The following is a 10,963-nucleotide window of genomic DNA, read 5'->3' as shown; positions in this document are numbered from 1 at the left end:
AATTTTTACAAAAATAATTTTGAAAAATAAACTAAGTAATATTTTTCAAAATAAAAGGACCTATTCTACAAAACACAACCCTAATTGTCTTCTTAGATTACTAAATTCTACTTCAGGTAAAGGTTTAGTAAAAATGTCTGCCAAGTTAGATTTGGATTCAATATAATTAAGATCTATATTCCCTTTGGACACATGATCTCTAATGAAATGATGTCTTACCTCTATATGTTTAGTTCGAGGGTGATGTATTGGATTTTTAGCAAGGTTTATAGAACTTATATTATCAATGTAAGTTTTTACATGTTTATAATCTAGATTAAAGTCTTTTAATGTATGAGACATCCATAACAATTGGGCTACGCATTCACCCATTGCTATGTATTCGACTTCAGTTGTAGATAAGGCAACACATTGTTGCTTACGGCTAAACCAACTAACTAAAGAAGAACCTAACAATTGACATCCTCCACTTGTACTCTTCCTATCCAACTTATACCCGGCATAATCAGAATCAGAATATCCGACTAGGTCAAAATGTGAAGTTCTAGGGTACCAAATTCCTACATTGACAGTTCCTTTTAAATATTTAATAATTCGTTTAACCAAGGACAAATGGGACTCTTTCACACAAGTTTGGTAACGGGCACACATACTAACTGCAAATAAAATGTCGAGTCGGCTTGCAGTTAGATAAAGTAAACTTCCTATCATGCTTCTATAAAGCTTTAAGTCAATAGGTTTACTATTTTCATCATTATCAAGGTTAATGTTACTTGCCATAGGAGTTTTAATTTCTTTTGAATTTTCCATACCAAATTTTTTAATAAGATCTTTTGTATATTTAGTTTGATGTACATAGTTACCATCTTTAGTTTGTATAATTTGAAGACCTAAGAAATAATTTAATTTACCAACTAAACTCATTTCAAATTCATTTTCCATTAAGGTTACAAATTCATTTAAGAATTGTGAGTTAGTTGAACCGAATACAATATCATCAACATAAACTTGTGCTATGAAAATGTCTAAATTAAAGGTTTTTATAAATAGTGTAGGATCAATTTGTCCTTCTTTAAACCCTTTAGATTTTAAAAAGCTAGACAGTCTTTTATACCAAGCCCTAGGTGCTTGTTTTAGGCCCTATAATGTAATTTTTAGCTTAAAGACATAGGTTGGGTTTACTGTGTCCTCAAAACCGGGTGGTTGACTTACGTAGACTTCTTCCTTAATGTATCCATTTAAAAAAGCGGATTTAACATCCATTTGGTATAACTTGAAACCTTTAAATGCTGCATAAGCGAGCAACATTATAATTGATTTTAATCTGGCTACCGGGGCATAAGTCTCATCGTAATCTAGTCTTTCAACTTGACTAAACCCCTTGGCTACTAGACAAGCTTTATTCCTTATGATTTCACCTTGATCGTTTAATTTATTCCTAAATATCCATTTGGTGTCTATAATTATTTTTCCTTTCGGTGGAGGTACTAAATCCCAAACTTGGTTCCTTTCAAATTGATTTAATTCTTCTTGCATTGCAATTATCCAGTCAGGTTCAGTAAATGCATCACTTATGTTTTTAGGTTCAATTTTAGATATTAATGCTATTTGACTTAGATTTCTAAAAGCAGATCTTGTTTGAACCCTTAATTCAGGATTTCCTATGATTTGGTTAACTGGATGATTAGGGTTAGATTTTATTATTCTTGGATTAGAATTATCAGGTTGTTTGGGTTTTGTAAATTCCTCTTCTTCTTGTTGATTAACTGGATGATTAGGATTTGAACCATGTTCATTAATTAAAATATTATCTTTTTCATTAAAGGTTACATTGGTTGTTTCCTTAATTTTCAAAGTAGATTTATTGTAAACTCTATAGGCCCTACTTGTAGATGAATACCCAAGAAAAATTCCTTGATTAGTTTTTGAAGTAAATTTGCCCAAGTGATCTTTAAGATTCAAAATGTGAACTTTACAACCAAAAACTTTAAAATATTTTATGCTAGGTATTTTATTAAAATAAATTTCATAAGATGTTTTATTGTGATTTTTATTAATTATAATTCGATTTTGGACATAACAAGCTGTATTAACAGCTTCAGCCCAAAAATATTTTGGTATATTATATTCATTCAACATTGTTCGGGCAGCTTCTTGTAAGTCCTATTCTTATGTTCAACTAGTAAAACCTTTTTAATTGAAATGTTGGGCTGTAATTGAATTTCACCTGTACTAATTACTTTTAGCTTACCATTGTTTTCAAAGGCAACTGACCCTAAGTTTCTGAATTCAATGTTGGTAAATTTGTGCTGATCCCTAGTCATGTGTCTGGAGCAGCCGCTATCCAAAATCCATTTATCCAGAGCTTTGGATTCCTACAAATGTAGGATGAAACCAAAATTTGGTTAAAGGATGAAATTAAGTGAGTAAGTTGTTCTGAAATTTAGTTGATTGAAATGCATTCAATATTTATTATTTAATGCTGGAGTCAAGTTGAAGTAAAGTAGTTAAGTTTTAAATAGGCTTTTAATTAATTTAGTTGAACAAGTTTTTAATTTAATTTTAAAAGAAGTTTTAATAAAGTTGAAAATATTTTAATTAAAAAAATTTAATTAAGTTTTAGAATAATTTTTAAAAAGTTTTAATTAAGTTTTAAAATAATTTTTTAAAAAGTTTAATTAAGTTTTAAATAAGTTTTTTTTAAAAATTTTAATTAAGTTTTAAAATAATTTTTTAAAAATTTTAATTAATTAAGTTTTAAAATAATTTTTTAAGAAGTTTAATTAAGTTTTAAAATAATTTTTTTAAAAAGTTTAATTAAGTTTTAAAATATTTTTTTTAAAAAAAGTTTAATTAAGTTTTAATTAAGTTTTAAAATAATTTTTTTTAAAACCAGTTTAATTAAGTTTTAAAATATTTTTTTTAAAAAAAGTTTAATTAAGTTTTAAAATAATTTTTTAAGAAGTTTAATTAAGTTTTAAATTAATTTTTTTAAAAGGTTTAATTAAGTTTTAAAATAATTTTTTAAGAAGTTTAATTAAGTTTTAAAATATATATATTTTTTAAAAGTTTAATTAAGTTTTAAAATAATTTTTTAAGAAGTTTAATTAAGTTTTAAAATAATTTTTTTAAAAAAAGTTTAATTAAGTTTTAAAATAATTTTTTAAGAGGTTTTAATAATTTAAAAATAATTTTAAAAAGTTTTAATTAAGTTTTAAAATATTTTTTTTTAAAAAAAGTTTAATTAAGTTTTAAAATTATTTTTTAAAAGGTTTTAATTAAGTTTTAAAATATTTTTTTTAAAAAAATTTAATTAAGTTTGAATTTAATTAGGTTTGATAATTCGGTTTGAATTAAGTTTGAATTTAAGTTTGAGTTTAATTAGGTTTGATAATTCGGTTTGAATTAAGTTTGAATTTAATTAGGTTTGATAATTAGGTTTGAATTAAGTTTGAATTTAATTAGGTTTGATAATTGAGTTTGAATTTAATTTGGTTTGATAATTAAGTTTGAATTTAATTAGGTTTGAAATTAATTGAGTTTGAAAAAAGTTTTTGAACCCATGTTAGATTCAAACTTAGCTTTGAGTTAATCAAGCAGGCTTCATAAGGATAAGTTTTCAGTTCAGTGGCGAGACATATGACCTTCTTGTGTATCAATGGTGGACCACTTGCTGAAGACTTTCCAAACTGTTCCTGCCCAAAAGACTTAATACTAAATTTTGGTCTAACTAACCCATGTTTGACTGGGGTAGCTTCGGTCAGATCCACTAAGTCTAGTGCACCAGGTAGAATTCCATATTCAGCGTAGACATACCTTCGACAAAGTTTCCTTGACGCACTATCATCCCAATCCATTCCGATGCTATCTTGTAAGGTTTGGTAAACCTTTTTCATCTAACTGTTCTAAGCAGAAAAATAAACCTAATCCTAAGTATTGAGTTTGGTTAATCAAGTTGGTTGTATTGTTTTTCTACTTGCTCCCCCTGAGTCATAGCTTAGATAAGGTCTATCTAAGTAATGGATTTGACTCTTAGGGACCAAGTATAGATTTGGTTCAATTTGTTTGGTTAAAAGTTTTGTTTGAACCCATGCTTGGGCTTGCCTTATAGTATTTTGACTAATTAAGGATAAGTATGATTTGTTTGTTTGTTTGGGTTTGTAACCGAGTCCTGATTTGTTGTACACGACTCGTTGCGATCCAAGTACCATATTTAGACACTTGGATCCCATTTCAAACCTTTCCAATGTTTTCTTGAGTTGCTCGACTTGACCTTTCAAATCAGAATTTTCTTCCTCAAGTTTTTCAACTTGAGTTGAAGTTCGGACTTGAACTCGGTTAGTCGAGTCACTCAAGTTAACTTGTTGCTTAAGGTGGTCTATTTCCTTAAGTAACAAGTTATTTTGTTTTGTAGATTTTGATAATTTTTTAAACAAACATTTAACTACTTTAAGTAAATTAGACTTGGAATAAATTGTTACCATATTTGGATCTTCTGATCCGTTGCTTTTGTCGGATTCGATGTCGATCTTGGATTCGTACTCTTCGTCGGACTCGGACACGGAATCTTCGTTTCTTGCCATAAATGCAAGATGGCTCGAGTGCTTCGTTTGCTCCGCGTCGGATTCATCGGAAGAAGTTTCGTCCCATGTCGCTTGAAGAGCCTTCTTTCGTCTTGTTGATTTTGGTCTTTCTTCTTTCCGATTTGGGCATTCATTTTTGAAATGCCCCTTCTTGTTGCATCCATAACAGATCATTTCTGATTTGTTTTGGATCTGGTTCGGTGGGGTCTTCTTGGTGCTTCTTCTAAACTTCTTCTTAGTCAACAACCTTCGGACCATGTTGACTAATTTTTCTTCGTTCGTTGAGTCAGAGTTTGATTCGCTTTCTGACTCGATTTTCATTTTTGATTTTGTTTCCTTGCCTGAACCTGCATACAACGCTACACCTTTCTCGACATGGCTTGTGTTAGACTGCTCGTGTAATTCCAATTCACAAAATAACTCGTCTAACTTAAGAATTGAAAGATCTTTGGAAACTTTGTATGCATCTACAATTGATGCCCACAAAGCATTCCTCGGAAAGGCGTTCAGAGCGTACCTTAACGTGTCACGATTTTCCAGGTTGTGTCCGATCAGGTGGAGGCCGTTAAGTATGTCCTTCAGTTGAGTGTGTAGTTGCTAGGCCGTCTCTCCAGGAAATATTTTTATATTAAATAAATTGTTTAAAAGAAAATCCCTTTTGTTTACCTTCGAGTCATTGGTTCCTTCGTGTAGTTTGACTAGTGAGTCCCACAATTCTTTGGCGTTGTCGTAGGGATCGACTCGGTTCAACTCCTCCATTGTGAGCCTGCACTTAATGGTGTTGATCGCCTTGTAATTCAGTTGAGCCTTCTTGATCATTTGAGGAGTCCATTCTTCTAGTTCTAAAGTTGTTTCGTCTTTCGTCGGTTGAGTGTAACCTTTTAGGATTGTAAACCAGAGCTCGATGTCAGACTTCAAGTAGCACTCCATTCTATTTTTCCAATAACTAAAGTTCTCTCCTTTGAACAGTGGAGGCCTTACGGTGCTGTAACCTTCTTGATAAGAGTTCGACATCCTTGCAAGAAAAAATTAAGAGAAAAATGTTTCCAAGACTTTCGTCTTGGGATTAGTAGTGCTTGAGAGGAAAATAAAAAATATTTCTAGAAGAAAAGAAAAAAAGTTTTAAAAATTACTTTGAAAATCGGTTAAGAAATTTTAGAGCTAACCCACTCTGATACCAATTGATAGATCGAGCAGTGCGATAGAGGGGGGGGGGGTGAATATCGCGCTTTTAAAAACTCTTCTTTTCGTTATTTTAAAACACAAAGTTAAGCAGCGGAAATTAGAAAGAGACACAATTCGTTTACTTCGTTCGGAGCCTAGCTCGACTCCTACTCGAAGGCCCACACCGATGGGCAAAGCACTATAATCCTTCTTTCCGAAATTCTCGGAAAGAAGTGAATCGTACAATGGAGCAAGATAGTAACACTCTACTATCTTGCTTAAATAAACTTACAATGCAAGCTTTACGGCAGTCCAATGTCCTTGTCCTGGATTACTTTGATATCTGCTAACCATGCCCACGATAAAACAGATATCTGGTCTCATACATAGCATTACATACATTAGGCTTCCTACAACCGAAGCATAAGGAACTGCCTTCATCTCCTCTATCTCCTTTGATGTTTTTGGACACATCTCTTTAGATAAAGGTACTCCATGCCGAAAAGGTAGAAAACCTTTCATGGAGTTTTGCATGCTAAAACGAGGTAGGATAGTATCGATGTATGAAGCTTGGGATGAGCACAACATTTTTTTCTTGTGATCCCTTATTACTTTGATCCCAATAATATGTCCACATTCTCCCTAGTCCTTCATATCGAATTGCTTGGACAACCATACCCTTACGTCTGACAACACTTTGACATTGTTGCCAATGAGCAAAATGTTATCTACGTATAATAAAGAAATACCACCATGTTTCCATCACTTTTCTTGTATACATAAGACTTATCCGGACACTGAATGAATCCATAAGACTGGATCACTTCATCAAACCGGATGTTCATTTATGAATCCATAAGATCTCGAAGCTTGCTTCAGTCCATAAATGGACCGATTGAGCTTGCATACAAGATGCTCTTTGCCCTTCACAATGAATCCCTCTGGTTGCTTCATATGGATGTTTTCTTCATAACTTCCATTAAGGAAAGCTGTCTTGACATTCATTTCCAAACCTCATAATCCATATGAGCAGCAATAGATAAAAGAATCTGGATAGACTTGAGCATGGCTACCGGCGAAAATGTTTCCTCATAATCGATTCCCTCTTTTTGAGTATACCCTTTTGCAACAAGCCTTGCTTTGAAGGTTTCCACCTTCCTGTCTATCCCTCTTTTTATTTTGTACACCCATTTACATCCAATGGCTTTTACACCATTTGGTGGTTCTACAAGCTCCCAGACCTGATTAGAATACATAGATTCTATTTCGGAGTTCATTGTGTTGATACAGTCTGACCTGGATGTTGTTTTGATGTTGACACTGATTTAAGTTTCAATCAGATATTGAATTAACTCAGACAAATCAGGGTTGACTTGGTTGACCTGATTAATCTGATTGGGAAAAGTCCGAGCAAGGAGCTTGGCACGGGAGAAGTCCTGGTGAGTGAAGCCAGGCAATTGGAGAAGTCCTGGTGAGTGAAGCCAGGCAATTGGAGAAGTCCTGGTGAGTGAAGCCAGGCAATTGGAAAGTCCTGGTGAGTGAAGCCAGGCAATTGGAAAGTCCTGGTGAGTGAAACCAGGCAATTGGAAAGTCCTGGTGAGTGAAGCCAGGCAATTGGAAAGTCCTGGTGAGTGAAGCCAGGCAAGGGAAAATCCAGATGGATCAAGGGTGATCGGACATCTGGTATTGGGAAGTCCAAGTATGGAAACTTGGCATGTATAGTCGGAGAAGAGCTCGGTAGCTCGGTCTCTGGACTGTCAGGATTAAGGGTAGCAAGCTTGGAAGCTTGCCTCTTAAATCACAGCCTTGGATCGGTCTGATGACCGATCCAGTGGCACAAGTGGCACGGGTGATCGGTCGGCAGACCGATCCAGTGACACTAAGTGTGTCCTGATCGGTCTACGGACCGATCAGTAAACACTCAGTAGCATACTGTGTTGTTACTGATCGGTCCGCCGACCGATCAGTGAGAACTCAGTAGCATACTGCAGTATGCTACTGTATCGATACTGACCGGTCTCGGGACCGGTCAGATTGATGCCTGATCGGTCCGGAGACCGATCAGGCTTGTGCGCGCGACACCTGATCGGTCTGAGGACCGATCAGGTTAGTTCCTGATCGGTCCGCAGACCGATCAGTAACGATCGAAAAAGAAATTTGAACGTATGGATCGGTCTGCAGACCGATCCATACTATAGTCTGTTTTGCATGCACTTTCTCTGTTTCTTTCTGATTCAAAGTTGCTTTTGCCTAAATATTTCTAACCATCTGCTGCAAGATTTTGAGGTGCAGGTTACTGGTAATTTGCAATTGGTTGATTTCAAATTGAGCTTCATTAGTAGAGGATACCAGAGAAACTTTTGCTATGTTCCACTGTAAACCTGTTAAAGCAGCAAAGTCGTGGCTGCGATCTGGCGGTGATCTGGCATCGATCAGCTCAACTCATGGTGATTGGGTGGAGCTCAGAGACACCAGTGAAGACCAGAATTCCATTGGTGTGAGCTCAGATGATCAGATGAGAAAGAAGCGTGATTGGCGATGCTATGGCTGGATGCAGAGATTTGCTGTAGTTTGGCAGGGATCCGTTGCGGGCGAAAGGCAGAGATGGCAGAGACATAAAAGGCTGGTTGAAGAGAGGGTTAACAAGAAGTTCTCTTGGGGAAGAAAAAGAAATACTCTCTGTCGATCGGTGAAAAGCTTTGACGCTCGGGGCTGTCTCGACTTGCTCTCTGTTTCACTGACCTTCGCGTGACTGTAAGCTTAATTTTCATTCTCCTAAGTCACCAAGCTCAGTAAGTCTTGTGCTATATTCTACATACCTGTTGAGACTTTGTTGAGAGGTCACTCCACCGAGAAGGAGAAAGTTCATAGCCGGGTGTTCACCGGGGTTGATCTACCGAAGATCGGCTTGTCCACCTTACGGACACCGAGGAGTAGGGGCAAGTTATCCCCGAACCTCGTAAACACTTGAGTCACTGTGGTTTGCTTTGTTTCTTCTCTTATTCTTATTCTGTTCTTAACTTGTTTTCCGCTGCGCTAACCACTCGTGTGAGTTTTATCTTTAAGTTTTAGCTTTTGAAGAGGCTATTCACCCCCCTCTAGCCATCCAAGATCCTAACAAGTGGTATCAGAGCTTGGAGCTCTTCATCCGGCTTAACAACCTAAGAGCAAAGAGATGGCCATGAGGGAAGGTTTTAGCACAAATCGACCACCTTACTTTGAAGGGGCAGATTTCCAGTACTGGAAGGGACGCATGGAGTATTACCTAAAGACGGACATTGCCATGTGGTTCTCAGTCAAGGAAGGCTACACACCACCAAGAGATGAGGAAGGTAAGGAGCTCGAATCGTCAAGGTGGTCTACCGAACAACTCCGCAAAGCACAAGCCGATGCCAAGGCCATGGTCACCTTGCAATGTGGAATCGCCAAGGACCAACTAGTCAAGGTAGGTCCTTTTACTAGTGCAAGAGATCTATGGAACAAGCTCATTGAGCTTCAAGAAGGGACTCGGGACTCTCGAATTGCCAAGAGAGACTTGTTCCTCAACCAACTCCAGAACCTCACCATGAAGGAAAATGAGAATGTAAGTGAACTTCATGGTAGGTTTAAAGAGATCATTAACGGTCTCCATTCCATAGATGAAAATGTAGAAAACCGCGATCTTGTAAGGTATGCACTTAAAGCTTTTCCTAGGAATGCCTTGTGGTCATCTATGGTAGATGCCTACAAGGTATCCAAGGATCTTTCAATTGTCAAGTTAGATGAATTTTTCTGTGAAATGGAATTACATGAACTTGCTAACAAAGGCCAAAAGGAGAAAGGTATTGCTCTTGTTGCAGGAGAAAGGAGCAAGGATGGGAGAAGGAAGAAGGAAAAGAAGAAAGAAAAGGAGATCTCCTCATCCACCTCTTCCTCCGAGTCCGATGACGAAGGCGAATCATCGTCATCAAGCGAAATGGCGAATTTCGTGAGGAGGATCATGAGAAGAAGCCGAAGATACAAAGGTAAACCTAATGATCCGAACATTGATAAATCTAACGTTACGTGCTATGAATGTAGTAAGAAAGGGCACTACCGAAGTGAGTGTCCTAAGCTCAAGAAGGAAGAACGAGCCAAGAAGAAGGAAGAACGAGCCAAGAAGAAAGAAGAAAGAAGCAAAAAGAAGAAGGCCCTTAAGGCCACTTGGGATGAGTCATCTTCAAGCTCATCCGAGGAAGAAGAGAAGAAGGAGAAGAGCACTCGCCATTTAGCACTCATGGCAAGGGAGGACTCCGGAAGCGATGGCAACTCAAGTGATGCTTCAAACGCGGCCTCATCATCCTCGGATGATGAAGAGGTAACCTCTTCTCATGTAGAAAAATGTTATAAGACTATTACTCATTTATCTACATTGCTTAAAAAGTCGAAAACAGAAAATAAATTGTTAAAAGAAGAAGTAGAAATGCTAAAGGCTCTTAGGGAAGATGAGGTTGATGACCTCCATCTAGAGCTTCTTGAAGATGAGAACAAGGCTTTGAAGAGTGAGGTTGAGAAGCTCAAGAAAATGCTTGAGAAATTCTCAACTAGCTCTAAGACATTAGACATGATCTTAAATGCCCAAAGGGCAGTCTACAACAAAGCCGGGATAGGTTATCAACCCAAAGAATCGAGTTTTATCTCATTAGTGTCTAGGACCCAATACCATAGATCAAATGATTCTAGGGTTCATGGAACTAGGAAGGGTATAACCAAAGCATGGGTTCCTAGGTCACTTCTTGTAGATGCATTAGGTCCCAAGATTTGGGTACCTAAAACATCTATCTTTCGTATCTTGTAGGCATTGATCGAGGGGGAGCACCTATCAACTTGGTTTGTTGATAGTGGATGCTCCAAGCACATGACCGGGGACAAATCTCTATTTGCTTCTCTTCAAAACAAAAGTAGAGGTAATGTGTCCTTTGGTAACAATGGTAGTCTTAAGGTAATAGGAGTTGGAGACATTCATATATCCGAATGTCTTCATATCAAGAATGTCCTTCTAGTCAAGGGAATGACTTTTAATCTCCTAAGTGTCGGTCAATTGTGTGATACGGGTTACACAATTGAATTTCATTCAAGTCAATGTTTGGTTAAAAACATTGACACACTTGACACAGTACTAGTAGGCACAAGGGTAGACAATATTTATCAAGTATCATTTAAAAGTGCTACTAATGCTTTGATTAAGTGTTTCATGT

This window comes from Zingiber officinale, chromosome 3B, assembly GCF_018446385.1.
Source record: "Zingiber officinale cultivar Zhangliang chromosome 3B, Zo_v1.1, whole genome shotgun sequence".
NCBI lineage: Eukaryota > Viridiplantae > Streptophyta > Magnoliopsida > Zingiberales > Zingiberaceae > Zingiber > Zingiber officinale.
Note: the sequence above shows the minus strand (reverse complement) of the source record.